Here is a 7,554-nt window from a genome sequence, read left to right as displayed (position 1 = left end):
TTACCTTTTAACTAGAATAAATCCAAAAAATAAATAAAATTATGTATCTATCTGGAACTGGAGAAAGGGTCAGATTATTTCAACATCAAAGTATAAACGAGCAGGACCCAGAAATCCAATTCCAGAAGTGTCTTATTGCACAAAAAAAGCTCCCTAAACTTAGTAACTTAAAGCAATAACATTTTCTCTTCTCAGGAATAAGGGGAGCCTTGGTGTAGACTGCTTGTTTCTAATCCATTTGGCATCAGGTGGGGTGACTTGAAAGTTAGAAGCTAGAATCAGTGTCTGGTGCTTGGGCTGTGAAGACTCATTTGGGGTTGAGGGATCTGGGATCTCTGGAATTTCTCTTTATATCTCTACGTGATGTCTCCACATGGTCTTTCCAGCATAGTGGCTGCAGGATAGTAGAATTTCTTACATGCAGGCTCAGGGCACATATCGCAAGAGAGAAAGAACCAGGCAAAATTTCTATTGCTCTTTATAACCTAGGAATTTCTGCCTTATTCTCTTTATTAAAAAATAAGTCACTGGGCTTCTCTGGTGGTGCAGTGGTTGAGAGTCCGCCTGCCGATGCAGGGGACATGGGTTCGTGCCCTGGTCCGGGAAGATCCCACATGCCCCGGAGCGGCTGGGCCCGTGAGCCATGGCCGCTGAGCCTGCACCTCCAGAGCCTGTGCTCCTCAACGGGAGAGACCACAACAGTGAGAGGTCCGCGTACCGCAAAAATAAATAAATAAATAAAAAGTCATTGAAGCCACACAATATTCAGTGGTAGAGGTATTAGACCCTACCTATTGATGAGAGAAGTTCAAATGATTTGAGGCATATTTAAAACCACACTAATATCTGAACTTTCTATTATAGATGTTAACATTACTAAGGAAAATTTAGCAAGGTATACTATTCCAGTGTTTTCTGGACTCTCTAAAGCAATTTTCATCAAAGTTAAGACACTTAACAAAATTCATAATGTTGTTCCAAATCCTCACAATACTTCCATTTTTACTGTTTAATGTGTTCTACTCCACTGATCTAGTTTTTACATTAAAACAATTATTTTAAAGGTAATTTGAGTCACACTGTGTCCTTTGAGAAGTAGACATCAAAACAAAATTAGTTGTGCAAGAGACTTATGGGTAAACTTCTAGAAGAATAAAGTGGAGGAGATAGAGAATGGCAAGATATCCTTCACACCATGATGCAGATCTGACATGTGTGAAAGGAGAAGAGGAAGGGCAAATTGGACAGATAGAGAATCCTAGTTTCACACAGTTCAAAGAAATATTTTACCAGGCCTATCAGGAGTATCAGTTTCTTTAAAAACAAACTAACTAACTAAACATTCATCTACCATACTATCCAGCAATTTAATTCCTGGGCATTTATCCCAAAGAAATAAAGATTTATGTTCATACAAAAACCTGTATACAAATGTTTTGGGGTAGTTTATTCATAATAGCCCCAAATTGGGAACAATCCAGATGTTTTTCAACAGGTGAGTTGTTAAAAAATCTGTGCTACATCCATACCACAGAAAAATCCTCAGTCAATTAAAAAAATATTGAAACACACAACAACCTCGATGATTCTCTAGAAAATTATTATGAATGAGAAAAGTCAGTTATAAAAATTTACATATGGTATGATTCCATTTACATAGCATTCTTGAAATGACAATGTTACAGAAATGGGCAACATACTTGTAGGTTGCCAGGAACTAAGGAGGGAAAGGATAGTGGGTGTAGGTATAAAAGGGTGACATAAACGGTCCTTCTGGTGATGAGAATGTTCTATATCTTGACTGTCTCAATGTCAGTATCCTAGCCGTGATATTGCAACATAGTTTTACAAAGTGATTGCATTTGAGAAGCTGGTGAAAGGTACACACAATCTGTCTACTGTTTCTTACAACTGCATGTGAATTTATATTTATCTCAAGGTAAAGTTTTTAATGAAAAATCATGAAATTAAAGTAATAAAACATGTAATTTCCAAAGCAGCATTATTTTTCATAGATAAATAAGCTTTATTCCAATGTCTACATAAAAATGAGTTGATGTCGAACAGGAAAAGGTTTTTCCAAAGGGTTAAAATCTATCAAGCAACAGAACTTGCTCCTTTTCCCTTTAGTTTGTCTCTCAATTCAGTTGGCTGACACATCATTATTAGTGTGCGCCCTCACTAACCATTTTCAACACACACACACACACAATATCTAACAGTCTTCGGCATTTCCCATTTCTCTGGAAATGTGTTAAACTGCTTTCAGTTACAAGCGATGGGAAAGATTTTTATCTGCTCATACTCTATTCCATAGGAGACAAAAACATCCCAACTGAGTTTTTAAAAAGCTATATAATCTGTTGACAGGCACAATCCACACAGGAACTTGCTGATGCCACTAATGATGAAGTCAATCTGAAGGACAGAGATTTGCATGCTGGACGTGCCAGGCTCTTCCATGCAACTGGTTGAAGTGGTCTTCTCTTTTTTTTTCCCTTATGTTTTAAATAAAAGTAAATATACCTATGGTGAAAATTTTAAATGGTACAGAAAGATCTAAAATAATAGTAAATATCCTTTTCTCCCATAACCTAGAAAATCTGATGCCTTCCAAATCATCAGTCGTATGAATAATTTGCAAAGTGAAGTCAAACTCGGAGTCTCTTCATCTGAAAATTAATCTCAGGACTTTTGCAATGTGTTGATTCTGTCATATATTACCTCTGTTACAGAGGAAAGCCATGCAGTCTTCTCCTTAAAAAAACTAATTACAAAAGCAACACACACACGCTGCTCAGAGATAGCAAGTCCAGGAAGCACCTTGTACTCCGTGGATCTGGTCCTAGTTACGGGCAGGGTCCCTGGTATCCAGAGTCACGGGCAGCAGGAGCTCAGCCGAGCGCTTCCTGAATGCCTAGGATCCTCCTGGCCAGCTGCACATCCTTCGGGAAGAGAGTGACACGGCCTGTATGTTAAGGAGAGGAGACAGGCATCCTCAAAGAGATGAACTAGAAACGCTTCTGCTGCCCGGCGGCAGAAGGGGTTCTTCCTTAACAACAGGTGTGTGCTCTTCTGAAGAGTTCGGCTCTCCTTCAGAACCCGATGTCACCGGCGAGCAAGTTGACGGGAGGAAGTGCCTAAGGATAGGCCCAGTCGGAGGCCGCCTCCTTGGGGCTTCGGGCTTGCGGATCCGGTGGCGCGGACCCATGGCTGGAGCTCAGGCTTGCGGACCCACGGCTCCTTGTCGGCCTTCCGAGTCCGGAGGCAGAGGCTGGCATCCAGGGGAGGGTCAGCCGCTGCTGGGTGGTGTTCAAATTGTCTGCTCCGCCGCGGATTCACCGCCGACGGTTTTTCCAAAGCAGCATTCTTGAAAATAATTTAATCTGACTGCTGTGGCTTGTCAGTAATAGAGGAAATACTATTTTATGTTGGTTAATTTGAGAATGGAATTTTTAGCTTTGCATTTATTAACAAAAAATGTGCTAACTCATATGTTACTTATGGTTCAAATAACTTTCTAAAGTAATCTCCAGGATATATGATTTTTTTTAAAATGTGTCAAATTATCTGCTATTTATATCTAAGTAGTAGAAAAGATAATGCTTCCCAATTTGCCTTTACCATACAGTTGTAAATATATACAAATACTCATGAATACATTTTATCAGGTTTTACGTTTCTCTTCATAATGTTCAAAATATATGCAGTAAGTTTTCAGATGATTTTATAACCATGTTTATCAGGTATTAAAAAGAATCCAACTCACCCTGAGGAACATGTTCTTGTTTTGATAAAAACTAATCACTTTGACTTGCTGGGCTTCCCTGGTGGCTCAGTGGTTGAGAGTCTACCTGCCAATGCAAGGGATACGGGTTCGTGTCCCGGTCTGGGAAGATCCCACATGCCGTGGAGCTGCTAGGCCCGTGAGCCATGACCGCTAAGCCTGCGCATCTAGAGCCTGTGCTCCGCAACGGTAGAGGCCACAACAGTGAGAGGCCCGAGTACTGAAAAAAAAAAAACAAATACCAAACAAAAAACGAAAAAAACCACCAAATCACTTTGACTTGCAAATGGGGTACAATATAAGCTCAGTATAAAAAAAAAAGAAAATTTATTGTCAAATGTGTAAATAAAATTTGAATTTATGCTCATTTGGCATACTCAATCATAAATACACTATTGTGAACCTAAGAGTTTATTCAGAAAGTCTTGAAATTTTCCAGCTCCTTTATGCCCAAGTGGAGATATTTCCAAGAGAAAGCAATGCATTCAGGTTAAACACAGTACCTAATCTGTGTCTATTTCTACACAAAGTTGAAATTAAAATGTTTGAAAAGTTTTAGACCATCCCTTAAAATAATAAAGATAACTAATATCTTGGTTAATAATTTCTCTTTAATTGTCATTTATATTTCAGTTGATAAGGACTTTTTAGGTAATAATAGTAACGAGTAGGTTTTTCTTTTTTATTACAGTTCAGTAATTGAGTTAATAAAGCATGTTCTCTTATTAAAGAGTTTTGGCCTTTGCACCATTCTTGCTTGTCCCAATCATCTATATAGTCTATATAATCCATATCGATATATCTACACCATGAAGTTATTGTGTTTTAAAAAACCTTTCTCCAATTGCCCTTGTTATCAAAGATTAGATGTACAAAATAGCTTTATAAACTTTAAGAAACTCAAACCTGACAAACACCTAACAATTAACTGTGTTCACTGTATTGATTTATTATAATACTGCCATGAATACTGTTGACTTCATTGCTTCCCAATTAATACTTGAATCTGTATAACTTTGGACCATAAATGAAGGTATTTTGCTGAGTTATTTTATTAAGTTAATTATTTTGCTTATTAAAAAGTCTATAGAAATGATATAAGTTCAAATAAGGCAAAAGAGTATATTGTTGAAACAAAGACTCATTCACACCCCAGATACCCAGGTCTTCCCTCCAAAAATACTGATAACATTTTCTTGTGGCTCCTCAAGATATTTGCTATTCACCTTAAATATAAGTGACATATGGATAGATTTAAAAAAATTTTCCCCAAATTGAAGTATACCTATGCTCTACTCCATAATTTTATGTTTTATTTTAAGCATGTATGTTGGTAAGAGTTTTATATCAGCAAATGTGTATTTACATGATATATCTGTTTTATATTTTATAATAAAATGCATAACACTCCTCTATTCATAATCCTATAGACTTTCATTTTTTCTGTTTTTCTCCTTTCTTTCTATTAAAAAGGCTATGATTACTCTCATTGTACACATGTCTTTTCATACTTTTAATGATAATAAGCACTTATGTAGCACTTACTCTATACCAGGTACTCTTCTGAGACATATTATATAATTAGATCATCCTTCATTCCTATGAAGGATTTATTATTTCCATTTCATATATGTGGAAAATAAAGAAGAGAATACTTTAATATTTTCTGAAGTTCACATATATGGTAAATGGCAGAACTGGAATTAGAAGGTAACTTGGATGCAAAAACATTTTCATAACTTCTACATTAGATTCTCTCTTACATATTTGAATACAATATAAGATAAAACTATGGATGTAGAATACTCAAGCCAAAAAATAGATGTACTTTTCAATATGCTATACAACTTACATTACCTTAAGGCCCTTCAGAAAGATTTCATCAATTTGTAATTCTACCAATATATCATTCCTTCAACTATTTTGACAATTGTTTACAGGATATAAATAATTTTTTTGTTACTTTAATTTTTCTTATGATACATGTGGTTTCATAAATTTATAATCTACTTGTCTATCTTTGGTATAAATTGCCTTTTCTGTTTTCTATTGTCTTGTAAAACTTTGTTCTTAGAAAGTTATTAAAATGTAAACCTGTCATTTGAAGCACCATCTATATCATCTAGTACATATCTCTATGTATTTGAATTTATATTTAACCCTTTTTCTGGCTGCATGGAAGTCATTGTTTATTTTTCTGCAAATCCCAAATAATTTTAATTAACACAGTTTTATGATAACTATAGTATTTGGCAAGCCAGTCTACCAGTTGTCTAATTGTTAAGATTTTTTTTTCTTATTATTTCTGAATGCTTGTTTTTTATAGAAACTTGACTTACAGCTCTTGTTATAATCAGGTCATTTATACATTTTTATTTTTTACTAATTAAATATGATGGTGTAAATGACACTTGTCTCCTCCCAGAGTGAAACCATAAACTCAGACTGGGATTTGGGGAGAGGGAAGAAAATCTTTGTCTTTTTGGCTGTACTTTTCCTGGAATAGAGCACCCAGGCTAGAAATTCCATGACACATACCTGTGGTTCATGGAATGTGGATGAGTCATGGCTCGAATGTTACAGGCTCTACTGTTACTGCTGCTACTGAGATTTAGTAGATTTTCTTGAATGAATGTTTCTTCATTTGTTGTATGATCTTAGAACAATTTTCAGAGGCTTTAAATGATTGTATTTTTAAGTTTTTTCTTTTTGTTTTTCTTTTTTTTTCTCCTGCGAAGGTTTTCTGGCAGTCCATGTAGAGACTTCTGGCTTAGTTTTCTCACCAGCATTTGCCCTCTTCACACTCATGAACTCATGCTTTATTTCAAATTCATTACTTGACACCTGATTTTTTTTTTTTTTGGTTTAATAGTTTTGATTCATTTAAATTCTGCTTAATAATTTGGTGAATAGTATCAGATCATGTATTGATTACATATGTATTTTATTTAGGAGTCTTCAGCTGGGAACAAAGATATGTCCAGATTACCTCAGATGTTGGAATACTGTTGCTTTGGATCAAAATTTCCATTATTATCAATAGAAGTTTTAAGAATAAAATTATTATTGAATATTGTTTTACTAAGAAATAAATATATTTATTGTCACTTTCATTCTATCAATCGATATACAAGACTTGGAAAGCATAGATAATACAATAATGTAAGACTGCTCTATGTCAAAGCTCTGAGGAAAGATTTTTATTTTTTCATTTGAAAGGGGAAATTTTAAACTATATTTCAGAAATTATTTTTACATCAAATATATTTTATACTTGCCTAGTGATAGCAGTTTGAATAATGGATATATCTTTGTTATTAAAATTTCAAATTAATTTCTCATACAGTCCTTATTTTACAGTAGTTTGTTCATTTATTTTTATGAAACCAACAATATTTTGATCTCATCTTTCACACTGATATTTTTCAACACAGAGAGCAATTGTTCCACTTATAGGGGAAGTTGAGTTTCCACATCTAGTAATCTGCATCCCTTTCCCACTTCTCAAAATCAAACAAACAAAACAGAACACTCCTTAAGGAATGTTCTCTAATGATGAAAGTCTGTTATCTATTCATAAGGCTAATTAATGTATCATCTTTATTGCAAAGTGTCTGTGTAAAAACAAACTATGACATAGCTAATGCCTAGGAACATGTGTCCATAAGTGATAAACCATCTTTTAAGTGTAGCTAGTTTACAGAAAATTATTGTCATCCCACCAATGACTGCAAAGTGATATTATAGCAAAATCTTGTGGAAATGAC

General features: G+C 35.0%; 1 pseudogene; it reads right to left on the bottom strand.

The window, feature by feature from the left end:
- Positions 1 to 2,894: 2,894 nt before the first annotated feature.
- LOC131746005 (histone H3-like centromeric protein A pseudogene) lies at positions 2,895 to 3,211 on the bottom strand (annotated as a pseudogene).
- Between the last annotated feature and the right edge of the window lie 4,343 nt (positions 3,212 to 7,554).

Source organism: Kogia breviceps, chromosome 19, assembly GCF_026419965.1.
Source record: "Kogia breviceps isolate mKogBre1 chromosome 19, mKogBre1 haplotype 1, whole genome shotgun sequence".
NCBI classification, from domain to species: Eukaryota; Metazoa; Chordata; class Mammalia; order Artiodactyla; family Physeteridae; genus Kogia; species Kogia breviceps.
The sequence above is the reverse complement of the archived record's forward strand: the minus strand, read 5'-3'. Positions and strand labels throughout refer to the sequence as shown.